Below are 16,022 nucleotides of genomic sequence, written 5' to 3'. Positions count from 1 at the left end.
TGTAGAAGCTACATCATTACATAAATTTAAAACAGAAATAGACAGTTTCCTAGAAGTAAAGGGAATTAAGGGTTACGGGGAGCGGGCAGGAATTTGGACATGAGTCTAGGTTCGGATCGGTCATGGCCCTGTGGGTAGCGGAGCGGGCCCAGGGGCCGTGTAGCCTGATCCTGCTCCTATTTCGTGTGTCTAATTCTGTTAGATTCAGGAGATGGTTCTGTGATAGTGGATTGGCGGTTAGGATCAGATCAGCCATGATCTTATTGAATGGCGGAGCAGGCTCGAGGGGCTGATTGGCCTACTCCTGCTCCTATTTCTTATGTTCTTATGTTCTTATGATTACAGCCAGAGGGGAGTTTTTTTTTAACATAATGAGTTGTTATGATCTGGAATGCAATGCCTTAAAGGGTGGCGGAAGCAGATTCAATCCTGATTTATATAAGGGAATTGGACATATACTTGAAAAGGAAAAATTTCCAGTGTGACGGGGAAAGAGCAGAGGAGTGGGACTAATTGGATCGCTCTTTTCAAAGAGCCGGCACAGGCACGTTAGGCAGCATGGCCTCCTTCTGTGCTGTACCATTCTAAGATTAGGAGGAGTGACCAAAAGCTTGGTCAAAGATGTGGGTGTTAACATAGAAACATAGAAGATAGGAGCAGGAGTAGGCCATTCGGCCCCTCGAGCCTGCTCCGCCATTCAATGCGATCATGGCTGATCATCCAAATTCAGTACCCTGTCCCTGCCTTCTCTCCATATCCCTTGATCCCTTTAGCCTTAAGAAATATATCCAACTCCTTCTTGAATATATTTAATGAATTGGCCTCTACTGCCTTCTTTGGTAGAGAATTCCACAGGTTCACCACTCTCTGGGTGAAGAAATTCCTCCTCATCTCTGTCCTAAATGGCTTACCCCTTATGCTTAGACTGTGACCCCTGGTTCTGGACTCCCTGACCATCAGGAACATCCTTCCAGCATCTAGTCTGTCTAGTCCTGTTAGAATTTTATAAGTTTCGATGAGATCCCCTCTCATTCTTCTAAACTCCAGTGAGTACAAGCCCAATTGACCCAATCTCTCCTCATACGTCATTCCTGCAAGGAGGGTTTTAAAGGGGAAAAGTGGGGGGGGGGGGGCGTTGGTCAATGGTGGGACAGGGAGATGGGGAGGGGGTGATGCACAAGAGTTCGAAGTCAGAGGAACAGTGAGTTTGGGGTGATGGGGTACAGCTGGAGGAGATTACTGAGAAAGCGAAAGGGGGCGAGGACACGGAGGGATTGAAACACCTTCAGGAAGAGAGGGGCAAAAATCGGAAAGAGGTAAAACAACAGGAAGGAAGGCAGGCTAAAGTGTGAGAAAGATGTTTTACGCGCTTCTACTTGACAGATGGATCCTTGCAGAGTGGCAATGCTGGGGCAGAGCTTGATAACACTCACTAACCCTGCATGAGTACTCGGCCAGCCTGTATCAGTCCCAGCTGCCCCTGTTGTGTTCTCTCACCACAGTCGCCACATATGGTGCCCGCTGTATAGTACAGTAATTAGCTGTGGGTTGTTTTCTTTCCCTGCCCAGCTCCTTTTCCAAAACCTTTTTAATCAAACTTAAATCATAAAGACCTGACGCAAACAGAAGAAAAGATAATTAAACGCATAACTCAAAATAACAATTATACAAGGCATTACTTTATCAGGCAGGAATTCATATCAATAGTTTGATTATTTGCGTTAGCTATGTTATAAAGGGGTGTTCCTGCTGTAGGCTTAAATGACTGATCTTGAGGCAATATAAAAGACCCAACAAGATGTTTTTCTTTTAAAAGTTGCTTTTTTGTTGTTGTTAATTTTGGACACGCTGAGGGGAGGAAGGTGATGGCTAGAGAACGAAGCTCCTTCCACTGTGAGCCTCCGTTATCCCCAGTCAGGTGGTGCGGAATAAAGCTCCCTCTACTCATATTCTCATATTTCCCAAATCAGTCGTAAGGTGCCTGCTGGCTAAACAGTGCCGAACGAAAGCAGCTTGTGGGCCCACAGACAATCGACAGAGAGCGGCCAAAACAAATTTAGCAGGCCGCATTTCTCTAATTAGTGATATCAATCTTTCATGCAAATAGGTTACTGGCTATTTAATCCAGTGAGGGTTCCGTTCAGCTCCCTTAACTCCCCCTCCCTTCCCCATCATTCCATGCTTTGGGAAATCAATTATTTTCAGAAATTCTCAATCTTGATGAAAGTGTACAAACCAGAACACTTCTCTTCTGAACTTTTCTTTCTGCTTTACAAGCTTGTTCCTCCTCTCCCTCTATCTATCTCTCAATATTTTCATTCAGTAATTATTGGCAAGATTATATAACGGGAAAAATATTGACTAATGTAATAACAATTGTAGTAGCTGAATTATAATGAAATGGACAATGGGATGTCAATGTTTGCTCAGTTGTGCAGCACTCCCACCTCTGAGTCAGAAGGTTGTGGGTTCAGAGTCCCACGCCAGGGACTTGAGCCCAAAAATCTAGGCGGACGCTCCAGTGCAATGCTGAGGGAGTGCTGCACTGTCAGAGGTGTTGTCTTTCAGATGAGACATTAAGGTGGACGCCCTCTCAGGTGGACGTAAAAGATCCCATGGCACTATTTGGAAGAAGAGCAGGGGAGTTCTCCCCAGTGTCCTGGGCCCAATATTTATCCCTCAATCAACATCACTGAAAAACAGATTATCTGATCATTATCACATTGCTGTTTGTGGGAGCTAACTGTGCGCAAATTGGCTGCCGCGTTTCCTACATCACAACAGTGACCGCACTTCAAAAGTACTTCATTGGCTGTAAAGCACTTCGGGACGTCCTGAGGTCATGAAAGGCACTATATAAATGCAAGTCTTTCTTTTCTTTTTGAAGTCAAGACTCATTGCACGTGCCTCCTACTCTGACTCATTCTTCCCCGCTACCCCAAAACTATTTGCCTCCACTGGTCTACCTCCCTTAGTCTGCTCTTAGAATCATAGAATCACAGAATCCCACAGCACAGAAGGAGGCCATTCAGTCCATCGTGCCTGTGCCAGCTCTCTGAAAGAGCTCTCCAATTAGTTTCGCTCCCCCTGCTCTTTCCCCAGAGCCCTGCAAATTTATCCTTTTCAAGTATTTATCCAATTCCCTTTTGAAAGTTACTAATGATTCTGCTTCCACCGCCCTTTCAGGCAGCGCGTTCCAGATCACAACAACTCGCTGTAAAAACATTCTCCTCATCTCCCCTCTGTTTCTTTACCAATTATCTTAAATCTGTGTCCTCTGGTTACCTACCCTTACTCTTCCTCCTGCAATTCACAGCTTATAATACCCAAGATCCACGTCGCCTAACCCAATGTCTTGACTCTTTTTTTCTTGTTCCGTTCAACATAGGAGATGCCCATCAATGTGGGTCACGACCTTTCCTCTTAGTCTCTTAAAAAAAAGTTTCCTGTGTCACCGTAGGGTTTTGTAAAGGTTATTTGCATTTGATCTGCCAGCCCTGGGTGCCACAGTAGGTTACCACACTGCCAGCTGGGAGCTCAGAGTGTGGGTAACACAGATTCAGGCTCATGTTGCACCCTTCTCATGATGGAGCATTCCTGCGAGGAAACAGAGAGTAGGAATGGGCCTTTTTCGGGGTGGCAGGCGGTGACTAGTGGGGTACCGCAGGGATCAGTGCTTGGGCCCCAGCTATTCACAATATATATCAATGATTTGGATGAGGAAACCAAATGTAATATTTTCAAGTTTGCTGATGACACAAAACTAGGTGGGATTGTGAGTTGTGAGGAGGGTGCAAAGAGGCTTCAAGGCGATTTAGACAAGTTGAGTGAGTGGACAAATACATGGCAGATGCAGTATAACGTGGATAAATGTGAAGTTATCCACTTCAGTAGGAAAAACAGAAAGGCAGAGTATTATTTAAATGGTGATAGATTGGGAAATGTTGGGGCTCGAATTTCCAAGCCCCGTGGAAGCAGGTTTGGAGGCAGGAGTGGGGGGAAAATTGCAGAATCGGGGGGCACGAACCCTTCCCACCCCCAACCCGCCTCCAAGCCCATTTCCCAGGAGGCGGGTACCTGACCTGTGCTGGGAGCCGCCTCCCCGAGGTGAGAAGGGGATTAGTGCTAATTAACTGCCTGTCTAGAACCAGGGGTCACCGTCTCAGGATACGGGGTAGGACATTTAGGACTGAGATGAGGAGAAATTTCTTCACTCAGAGGGTGGTGAACCTGTGGAATTCTCTACCACAGAAGGCTGTGGAGGCCAAGTCACTGAATATATTTAAGAAGGAGATAGATAGATTTCTATACACAAAAGGCATCAAGGGGTATGGGGAGAGAGCGGGAATATGGTATTGTGATAGAGGATCAGTCATGATCATATTGAATGGCTCCTATTTTTCTATGTTCTATGTTTCTATGTTTTGCCAAGAATTACTGATAATCTATGCGTCTTGCAATGTAAATGAAGTATCAGACTTTGAATGTGCACACAGAAACACGGCCACTTCCTACAACCCTCCGAGATCGCTGCGCTCCTCCAATTCTGGCCTCTTGCGCATCCCCCTGATTTTCATCGCTCCACCACTGGCGGCCCTGCCTTCAGCTGCCTGAGCCCTGATCTTTGGAATTCCCTCCCCAAACCGCTCCGCCTCTCCAGCTCTCTCTCCCTCTTTAAGATGTTCCTTAAAACCTACCTACCTCTTTGACCAAGCTTTTGGTCACCTATCCAAATATCTCCTTATGTGGCTCGGTGTCAAGTTTTGTTTGATATCCCTCCTGTGAAGCGCCTTGAGATGTTTTACAATGTTCAAGGTGCTATATAAATTCAAGCTGATGTTGCTATAAATGTGTAAATGACAAACCCCAGAGCAATCAGACATGGCTCACGATATGGTGTGAATTAACAGTTGAATACCGAAGGAGGTACAGTCAAAGAGCCTGCCTCCGAATAGGCTAAACGAATACAGGGCCAACTCTCTCTACACTTGTGTTATGAACATGCGGATAGTGACTTCTCCCAGGAGCTTATTGTATAATAAAAACAGAAAATGCTGGAAATAATCAGCAGGTCAGGCAGCATCTGAGGAGAGAGAAACAGAGTTAACATTTCAGATTGGGGTTTTGACAATATTTATTTCAAATTTCCACCAGCCGCAGTGCCCTTGGCTCCTGGTCCAGCAACGCCTCAATTTTAAAATTCTCATCCTTATTTTCACATCCCTCCATGGCCTCGCCTCTCCCTATCTCTGTAACTTCCTCCAGCCCCTACATCCTTCTGAAATCTCTGCGCTCCTCCAATTCTGGCCGCTTGAGCATCCCCGATTTCCATCGCTCCACCATTGGTGGCCGTGCTTTCAGCTGCCTGGGCCCTAAGCTCTGGAATTCCCTCCCTAAACCTCTCTGCCTCTCTACCTCTCTCTCCTCCTTTAAGATGCTCCTTAAACCCTACCTCTTTGACCAAGCTTTTGGTCACCTGTCCTAATATCTCCTTCTGTGGCTCGGTGTCAAATTTTGTTTGATAGTCACTTTGGGATGTTTTACTATGTTAAAGGCACTATATAAATGCAAGTTATTGTTGTGGTTGCTTATTGTGTTAGCTGTGTCTCACTGTACCAGTGTAGTAGGGATTTAACCCACTTGTTCAACCACTTTTGCTTCACTTTACAGTTTTGTTTTATTTGATCATTCTCTTGGTTTCCAGCAGATAGCTGTGTCTGCCACCACCAATGATTGCGACAAAGGGAAATATATAGCAGCCATTCTCACACATGATGACTATGGGGAAAATGTCAAAGTAGTAATAAGCTAGGTATTCAAGTTTTCAGATGCTTGTATATGTGCGCATCTCGAAAATTCAACTGATCTAGACAGTGCTAGGTGATAGGAAATATAGTAATGGGAGTGGACCATTCTGCCCCTCGAGCCTGTTCCATCATTCAATTACATCACTCAACAAAAATCTACCGATCTCAGTCTCAAAAGGTTCACTTAACCCAACATCCACAGGCTTTTGAGAGCGAGTTCCAGATTTCCACTACCCTTTGTGTGAAAAAGTGCTTCCTGATTCTACTCCTAAATGGCCTAGCTCTCATTTTAAGGTCATGTCCTCTTGTTCTGGGTTCCCCACCAGAGGAAGTCGTTTTTCTGAATCTATCCCATTGAATCTCTTAATCATTTATCTACCTCGATCAGATCACTCGTCAACCTTCTAAACTCAAGGGAATACAAGCCAAGTTTATGTAACCTGGCCTCATACTTTAACCCTTCCAGCCCTTGACATTGTTCTGGTGAATCTGAGCTTTACCCCTTCCAATATATCTTTCCCAAAACTGAACACGGTACTCCAGACGGGGTATGACCAAGGCTCTGAAGCATCACATCCTCACTTTTGAATTCCTATCCCTTTGAGATAAAGGACTGCATCCCATTAGCTGTTTTGATTACATTTTGCACCTGTGCACTAACTTTTAGTGATTTGTGTACATGCACACCTAAATCCCTTTGCTCCTCCACAGCTCCGAGTCTCTCACTATTAAGAAAATATTCCGATTTCTCTTTCTCAGATCCAAAGCGGATGACCTCACACTTCCCCACATTGAACTCCAACTGCCATAATTTTTCCCACTCTACTTAGTCCATCTATGTCCCTTTGTAACTTCCTCCTCCCATCCACACAGCTTACTGTGCCTCCTAACTTTGATGTCCAGCTGAACTCTACTATGAGAATTATCACCGGTACACTTTTATCGACACCAACACCTTGGCTGCCCGTGCTTGCAAACATTGCACCACCACACCTACGCCGCGAATATGCAGTCTCCAGAGAATACAACCGCTACACCAGCAAAGACACGCCGATCCAGGCCAACTTGAACAACCTACCACCAAACCCGTCTCAAATCTAGGCAGCCATTTTGAAACGTCGCCGAAGCCCTTCAGCGATCTCCCCTCAGCCTTGATTACCGATGGCGAAATGCTTGGAAGAACTGTGACATACGGAATGGATTCCTTATAGAGGACCCCACAGTACAACCTGAAGGATCAAACCTTCCTCGCAAACAGTGGACAACCATCAACCATGACCAGAACCGGTCACAGTAGATGCTGCCACCTTCTCCATAGATGGAAAATTAAAGCATCCCCATCATGCGACTGTGGAGCTCCTAATCAGACCCTGGAGCACATCATTGTGCACTGCCCTCAGAGGAAACTCGCAGGCAGCCTACGAGATATCCACGCTGTTACACCGGAAGCTTTAGCCTGGATATCCGACTTAGATATTGACATTTGATTTGCTTTCCTACTACCATACGAAAGAAGAAGAAGAAGACTTAGTGTCATCTGCAAACTTGGATATACAACTCTCTATTCCTTCATTCAAGGCATTAATATATATGATGAAAAACTGAGGCCCCAGTACAGATACCTGGAGAACAGCACTTGTCACATCCCGCCAATCAGAGAATGAACCCTTTATCCCTATTCCCTGTCTCCCATCTCCCAACTAATTACTGACCCATGTCACAAGGTTACCTCCAATTCCATATGCTCTCATTTTTGCTAATAATATTTTGTGCGGAACCTTAACAAGTGGCTTCTGTAAGTCTATATAGGCAACATCCCTAGACGATGACCTATCCACTATACTAGTGATGGAACACATTCCATTTTTTATGCACTTACTATCAGCATCAAGAATTCTCAACACGGCCAGGTGAAGAGTAAAGTTGCCACAACAGTGTTCTTTAATTCCAACCTCAAAAGAGCATCTCTACCAGATGTCATTTCCCATACCCGTCAACCTTATGGCCTGTCTGAGTGAGACTGCCAACTTAAAGCCAATTAGTGCAGAATTATGGACAACCGCGCTTATCCACTGGGATCTGTGTTGAGACTTTGCAAACTCATTTCCCTTTGTGCCCCACAACTTTGACCTGTATTTTAATCTAGATCACAGATTTGAAAGGAAAGTGTTCTATTCAGGAGCAGCAACAAAAGATTCATTGATGAGCTTTCTGATGCTGACACGGCATTTTTCTAGTTTCTTATTAAACTTAACTAATATTTCTTCTATTTATATTTCAATTTGTTCCCCTTCCCCGTCCAATATTCTTCCCTCTTTGAACATGCTGGGCTAGGGTTGTCATGGGTACTGATAGCCCTTTAATAGCTTGCCCAAGTGGTCAGGCTTCATGTGAGGGTTGCCAGGATATTGACCATAGGAGACATCACGGCTGATGTATGCCCAACACAAGCACTTTCCAGCACGGGTCAGTGAATAGAGATCAGGAGAGAGAGAGAGACTCTGCCCAATTTATTTGTCCCCCAGACCTTGTGACACTGAAGCTATTTGCAGCTCTCTTACTGTTGTCCCGTTTAAAATGACCAGCACAGCGCAGACCAGGGATTGCACCAAGGAACCTACACGCTCCTGATACAGCTTGCCTAGTTTTTGAGGTTTGGTGCATTCCCATGCGGTCTTACATTATGAGTGTGCAGAGTCTGCAGTTTCACTAGAAGGTACAGTCACCAGTGGGCATCACATAATACTGATTGTCCTTTAATGAGTCTTTCGGATGAGACGTTAAACCGAGGCCCCGTCTACTCTCTCAGGTGGATGTAAAGGATCCTATGGCACTATTTTGAAGAAGAGCAGGGGAATTATCCCCGGCGTCCTAGCCCCAATATTTATCCACATTGCTGTTTGTGGGAGTTTGCTGTGCGCAAATTGACTGCTGCATTTCCTACTGTACAGCAGTGACTACACTCCAAAAAGTCCTTCATTGGCTGTAAAGCCCTTTGCGACGTCCGGTGGTTGTGAAAGGTGCTATATAAATGCAAGTCTGTCTTTCTTTCTTTGAATTGGGCAGATCTAATCAAAATGGTACGCTTATCCTTACTGTACAATTCACACAAACAATAGATTCTGACAGAAACAAATGCAAGAAGTTAGTTTTGAAGTAAAGTGTGATATAATAGAAGTGTACAACTAGGGTTGCCACCTATTTCCAAGAACTAACCAGGGTGTGGCAGGGCAGGTAGAAAGAAAGAAAGTCTTGCATTTCTATAGCGCTTTTCACGACCACCGGACGTCTCAAAGCGCTTTACAGCCAATGAAGTACTTTTGAAGTGTAGTCACTGTTGTAATGTGGGCAACGTGGCAGCCAATTTGCGCACAGCAAGCTCCCACAAACAGCAATGTGATGATGACCAGACGATCTGTTTTTTAGTGATGCGGGTTGAGGGATAAATATTGGCCCCAGGACACCGGGGAGAACTCCCCTGCTCTTCTTCCAAATAGTGCCATGGGATCTTTAATGTCCAGAGGGCAGACGGGGCCTTGGTTTAACATCTCATCTGAAAGACGGAGAGTGCAGGGAAGGGCAGGACTGGTCAGGGCAAGGGCTGTATAGGAATATAGAAACGGAAAATGCTGGAAGCACTCAGCAGGTCAGGCAGCATCTGTGGAGAGAGAAACAGAGTTAACGTTTCAGGTCGATGGCCTTTCGTCAGAACTGGAAGAAGTCAGAGAGGAGACAGGTTTTAAGCAAGTACAGAGGTGGGGGTGGGGGGAGGAAAGAATAAGGATAAGGATAGGGTGGAAGGCAGGAGTGATTAAATGACAAAAGGGATGATGGTGCAAGGCAAAATGTGATAGTAATGGGACAAGTAAAGAATAAGATGGGTCTTGAGGAGCTGTAAATGGCAACAACAGAACCATTACCAGCACCTGCTGTCTGAAAAGATGGGAGCGGTGGTTATGATCTGAAATTGTTGAACTCAATGTTGAGTCCAGAAGGTTGTAAAACGCCTAATCATAGCATAGGAATATGACTAGGTATACAGTGCAGGAGCACTGTCAGGACAGGACAGGGCTAAGGCTGGGTGGTCCAGGGACATTGCAGGGACAGCACGAGTGGACAAGGCAGATGCAGCACGGGGACAGGTCAATGTTGGACAGGACGGGGCAAGTGTAGGGGCAGAGCAGGGAAAGGGCAGTAGTGGCAAAGCATGGTTGGCACCAGGGCCTGAGTTCTGATGCTTGTTCCGTTGCTAATAAATGCTTACGGAAACCCTTAATGTAAAAAAAAGAATTCCTCCTTATCACAAGACACAGAGCAAAGTGGAAAAATATATTTTTATTTAAAAAATAAAAACTGCTGGTGTCTGCTTTCTTTGAGTTTCAACACCGGACAGGTCTACACTTCAAAGATGTCCAGATGGACGGTCATTCTATCACCCACTAGCTGGGTCCTGATTGGCATCCTTTATTTTAACGCATGATTTAAAACTGAATAACAACCCTGTCAAAAATCATATATTCTTATGGTGCAGGTCCTTTGGCACATGCCTCAAGCTGTCACAATGTCTGTCAAAAAAAATGAGTTTAAAAGGTACAAATAAATATTTAAATAGATATGGAAAAAAACCCTGACAGCTAATTTCTATTATACTGCTCTGATCTTGTCAGATAGATGCATATTTCATGTTTTCTTTTTATAGATGACTAAAATATATATTTTTTAATTCTTTGCGGAATTGATGGGATGTGATGTTTTTCTAAAAGGTGTAGTCTGCGTGGAGACATCTAAAGGGAACACAGACACCATCTGCTATTAAAACAGTCCAAAATTTGATGGCAAGTTATTAGCTGTTAGGATTTGGAAAAAAACCAAACAGAATATTAAATTTATAGCCTAAAACTCTAGTCGGGTCAGGTCCCTGGGATCGGATGGAGTTGGGATCTGAAGCAACTCCCCTTGTAGCCGAGTCTGGACAATTGACAACAACTTACCTTTCTACAGCACTCTCCACATTACAGCAGGGTTGCCAACGCTGGACGTATTCCAGGAGATTTCATCACATGACCTCCAACCCCACGCTCCATCCTCGTGGCGCCCCGCCTTCCCACGCCCATCGGAAAGCGAACAGACACTTCGTTACCTGAATGGATGATTCCTGACCGTTAATCTATCAACCCTTTCCTCCAATCAGCAATATTTTTATTACTAATGAACAAAAGTGCTCAAAGAAAATGAAAAACATGTTTTTTTTCTCCATGTTTTTTGCTCGGAGGAGTGCCCTGGAGATTTCTCTTCAACTCCTGGAGACCCTAGGCCAATCATGGCAGGTTGGCAACCTTCTGTTACAGAGGTATCTCGGGGCGCTGTACAGAGTAGAGAACACTGAGCAGCAATGAGAAGGGTAAAAGAGGGCACGGGGTTGGGTGAGAGCACCGTGGAAGAGAAGGGTGGTTAGAAGGCTTTTGAAAGTTGAGAGCGATGCGCGAAGGCAGAGGTGCTGAAAGGGGGGAGACGAGAAGGGTGGGCGAAAGGTACCCGAAGGAGCAGTTGCTGAGGGTTGGAGCAGAAAGAGATAAAAGAGAGAAGAGAAGATGGGGTAATCTAGGAGATCAGCATTAGGTGGCACCAGTCTTCAGTTTTAAAGGCTGAAGGTGGATGAGAAGACTGGGGGAGGTGAGGAGTCCCAGAAGTACCCAAGAAAGGATTAATTAATATTTATTGGTGCTTTAATAAAATCCAGACTTCAATGTTTGAAATCCCCAAAACACAATTTCTATTATTGCTGAAAAGAAATTGCACTTTTCTTTTTACAGCACCTTCTCCATTGGATGTTTAACTGGTAAGGTACCTCAACCTGTGACATCATCAGCAGGGTGATCCATTCAGATTGTGGAGGGTGGGGGGAGTGAAATAACTTAATCCAGGCAACACACTAAGAGGATAATCTGTGTCATTGCTCAGCCTCTGTTTAAAGTATTAAGCATGAAGTATCACTTTGTCAGATGGCATTAAGTTGTGATGCATTAATTCAGGACTAATTTAGGCTTTTTAAACCGTATTTCCCAGAGTGGGGCATCATTTCAGCATAGAAGAGTTTTTCTGCTGATCTTCTGAACTGGCCAGTGTCCTCACTAAATTTCGAACGGAGTGGACATCACTCTTTGAAATGACGGCATTAACATGTAACTTATGCCTTTGTTATCTCTAGACTTGACTATTCCAACGCACTCCTGGCCAGCCTCCCACGTTCTACCCTACGTAAACTTGAGGTCATCCAAAACACTGCTGCCCGTGTCCTAACTCGCACCGAGTCCCGTTCACCCATCACTCCTGTGCTCACTGACCTACATTGGCTCCCGGTTAAGCAACGTCACGATTTTAAAATTCTCACCCTTGTTTTCAAAACCCTCCATGGCCTTGCCCCTCCCTATCTCTGTAATCTCCTCCAGCTCCACAACCCCCACCGAGATCTCTGCGCTCCTCTAATTATTGAGCATCCCTGATTTTAATCGCTCAACCAAAGGTGGCCGTGCCTTCAGCTGCCTGGGCCCTAAGGTCTGGAATTCCCTGCCTAAATCTCTCCGCCTTTCTACCCCTCTTTCCTCCTTTAAGACGCTCCTTAAAACCTACCTCTTTGACCAAGCTTTTGGTCACCTACCCTAATTTATCCTTATGTGGCTTGGTGTCAAATTTTTTGTCTTATAATCCTCCTGTGAAGCACCTTGGGACGTTTTACTACATTAAAGGCGCTATATAAATACAAGTTGCTGTTGTTGTCATGAAATTCCTGTGTCTGAGCTTATAATAAATTGGTCAACCTGTTTATATTAAATGGTTTACTGATGTAATTGGGAACAAAGAAATTTCACACAAGTGTTTCAAGATGTTCATTACGAATATCGCACAGCGTGATTTTACCCCAAGAAAACATCCCAAGGCACTTCGCAGAGGCGCATGGAAAAAATAGATGCGAAAGGAGGACGAATGACTAAAAGAAAAAAAGAAAGACATGCATTTCTATATAGCGCCTTTCACGACCACTGGATGCCCCAAAGCGCTTTACAGACAATGAAGTACTTTTGAAGTCACTGTTGCAAAAGCTGGGCTGAAGAGGTGGGTTTTAATGACTGTGCTCAATATCCATGAGCTCTTCGCACTTGTTGGAGGTGAGGGCGGTGGGGGCAGGGGAGAGGGGCTTAATGAGATGGTTTTTAGTGGAGAAAAGAAGTCGGGGTTATATTTGCGCTCCAGTAGTGGGTGGTTTTGGAAGAGGAGAGTGAGGCCTGAAAGCACTTGATGTGTCCAACCAGATCTGGTGACGGTTGGCTAAGTCAAGGTATGCACTAGGTACACTCAAACCCGTGACCCTTGGACCTGAGGGAGCAAAGATGGGGGCTATACCGAGGGAACAACCAAGAAGGGAGAGAGTGAATGTTTTTGCTGAGGACAAAGGCATCAAAGGTGGTGATGAGGAAGTGGCTGAGAGAATCGACAGCTGCAGAAGTGAATAGAAGGCCAATTGCTAGAGAGTTGGAAGTTTGAGAGTGCAGTTGTAAATGACTTAGGGGGGAGTCTTTTTCCAAGAATGGATGCAGAAGGAAGTGGGGTTGGAAGGGGGTAGGTGGATGCGGCTGGTAAGGGTTAATAGGAAGTGGGTGGAGTTGGTTCATGTCAGTGGTCGAGACCATGGGAGTAGAGAGGCTGAGGCAGATGGCAGTGTTGAGGGGGTGGTAGTGATTATGGTAGGAGACTTTATATGAAGGGAGGACAGGAGGGCAGTGAATTCAGAGGAAAGAGGGGCTGCTACACTTTTCTTGATGGATAACTTCACAAAACAGAGCTGTTGGAGGTACCATCTTGGGATGGCAGGAATGACGTATGAAGAGAGATTGGGGTCGATTAGGCTTATATTCGCTAGAGTTTAGAAGAATGAGAGGGGATCTCATTGAAACTTATAAAAAGAAGGACTAGACAGACTAGATGCAGGAAGGCTGTTCCCGATGGTGGGAACCAGGGGTCACAGTCTAAGGATAAGGGGTAAGCCATTTAGGACTGAGATGAGGAGGAATTTCTTCACCCAGAGAGTGGTGAACCTGTGGAATTCTCTACCACAGAAGACAGTTGAGGCCAATTCATTAAATATGTTCAAGAAGGAGTTAGATATATTTCTTAAGGCTAAAGGGATCAAGGGATATGGGGAGAAGGCAGAGACAGGGTACTGAATTTGGATGATCAGCCATGATCGCATTGAATGGCGGAGCAGGCTCGAGGGGCCGAATGGCCGACTCCTGCTCCTATCTTCTATGTTTCTATGTTTCTTTCGGATGAGAAGTTAAACCCAGGCCCCGTCTGCCCTCTCAGGTGGATGTAAAAGATCCCATAGCACTATTTTGAAGAAGAGCAGGGGGAGTTATCCCCGGTGTCCTGGGCCAATGTTGTCCCTCAACCAACATAACCAAAACAGATGATCTAGTCATTTCTACATTGCTGTTTGTGGGAGCTTGCTGTGCGCAAATTGGCTGCCGCGTTGCCCACATTACATCAGCGACACTGGCACTATGTAGTGCAATAGTGAGTGATACAGGCCAAGAAAGCCACAGGCTCAAGAAAGAAAGAACTTGCATTTCTATAGCACCTTTCACGACCTCAGGACATCCCAAAGTGCTTCACAGCCAATGAGGGACCTTTGAAGCATAGTCACTGGGGTAATGTGGGGGAAACGTGGCAGCCAATCTGCGCACAGCAAGGGCTAAGTCTAAGTGGGCAGTCTGAGAATGACTATTCATAAACTGCTAACTTTCCAGTTCATTTACATTATTCCATTGCCTCTACACATTATGTGCTTGCTGCTGTCATTGAACAAAAGATAATTTAAGGAACAACTTTAGCAACAAACAGTTCCCCTGAAATCCATCACGTAAACAGCTCAATACCTATGTTTTCCTGAGATAGGCAACTTAAAGATGGCCTGTTCTAAGTTCCCAACGAGACTTCATAATTAGCTTGAAAGACAGTGCAATTCGTTCTTGTTTCAATTATGGTCATAAAAAGGGAGTAATGTATTCTTTCCGCCTTATCTTAGCCACTGCTCAACAGGATTTTATTTTACTACTTTCTAACTGATGAACTATATGCAATATTTATATGTTAATTTGCTCTTTTCCTCCAATATCTCTTCGCCTGAAGGCAATGATTTGCTGAAGTGCACGGGCAGGCCTCCAATCCCCTTGCTCAAGTGTTCAGCCCTTCAGCCTGAGCCTTGGCTGTGAGAATTCGTTCATCGTGCAATCACAGTGTGCGTTTTAGCCGAGTTCAACTCTGTCCCCGCCCAATCTCCTCTCACAGGCACCTTCCAGCAAAGGTTACTGGACAGCAGGATTCCTGCTGTTCACACGAACAAGATTAGGTCATTCAGACAGACTGATTATGGTCACGGTGTTGGTCCTTGCTGTGCGCAAATTGGCTGCCACGTTTCCCCCACATTACCCCAGTGACTACACTTCAAAGGTCCCTCATTGGCTGTGAAGCACTTTGGGATGTCCTGAGGTTGTGAAAGGCGCGATAGAAATCCAAGCTCTTTCTTTCTTGAGCCTGTGACTTTCTTGGCCTGTGTCACTCACTATTGCACGACATAGTGCCAGTGTCAGCTGTGGCTCAGTTGGTAGTACACGTCACCTCTGAGTCAGAAGGTCATGGGTTCATAGTCCCACTCCAGGGACTTGCGCACATAGAGCCAGGCTGAAGCTCCCAGTGCAGTGCCGAGGGAGCGCTGCACTGTCGGAGGTGCCGTCTTTCAGATGAGACGTTAAACCGAGGCCCCGTCTGCTCTCTCAGGTGGACGTGAAAGATCCCGTGGCACTATTCTGAAGAAGAATAGGGGAGGTGACCAGGCCAATATTTCTTCCTCAACCTACTTAACAAAAACAGATTATCTGGTCATTATCACATTGCTGTTTGTGGGACCTTGCTGTGTGCAAATTGGCTGCTGCATTTCCCACATTACAACAATGACTCCACTTCAAAGAGTACTTCATTGGCTGTAAAGCACTTTGAGATGTCCAGTGGTTGTGAAAGGTGCTACAGAAATGCAAGTCTTTCTTTATAGTGTAGTTGCCGGTGTAACACTGAACCACCAGGGGGCGATGCTATTGGTTTCAACGCCTTTCACTGTTTGCACAATGGCCCAGAAATTCGGGTCGGAGGCGCCCCGCGGGT

At 45.3% G+C, this 16,022-nt stretch overlaps 1 protein-coding gene across 2 annotated transcripts in view; it reads right to left on the bottom strand.

Moving 5' to 3' along the window:
* Window positions 1–16,022, bottom strand: part of lrrn2 (leucine rich repeat neuronal 2) — a 248,579-nt gene that overhangs the window by 44,136 nt on the left and 188,421 nt on the right. Inside the window, exon 1 of one of the 2 annotated variants that reach the window (XM_086011091.1) lies at window positions 10,799–10,932. The exons of the other annotated variant lie outside the window; for it this stretch is intronic. The gene's annotated coding sequence lies outside the window, so the exon portion shown is untranslated. Of the gene's footprint in view, window positions 1–10,798; window positions 10,933–16,022 lie in introns of those variants that run through there. 2 annotated transcript variants of the gene reach the window in all.

This window comes from Somniosus microcephalus, chromosome 18 (genome assembly GCF_052327205.1).
Source record: "Somniosus microcephalus isolate GS21.2 chromosome 18, FLI_Smic_1.0, whole genome shotgun sequence".
Taxonomy (NCBI): Eukaryota; Metazoa; Chordata; class Chondrichthyes; order Squaliformes; family Somniosidae; genus Somniosus; species Somniosus microcephalus.
This window is presented reverse-complemented; position numbering and strand designations above follow the sequence as displayed.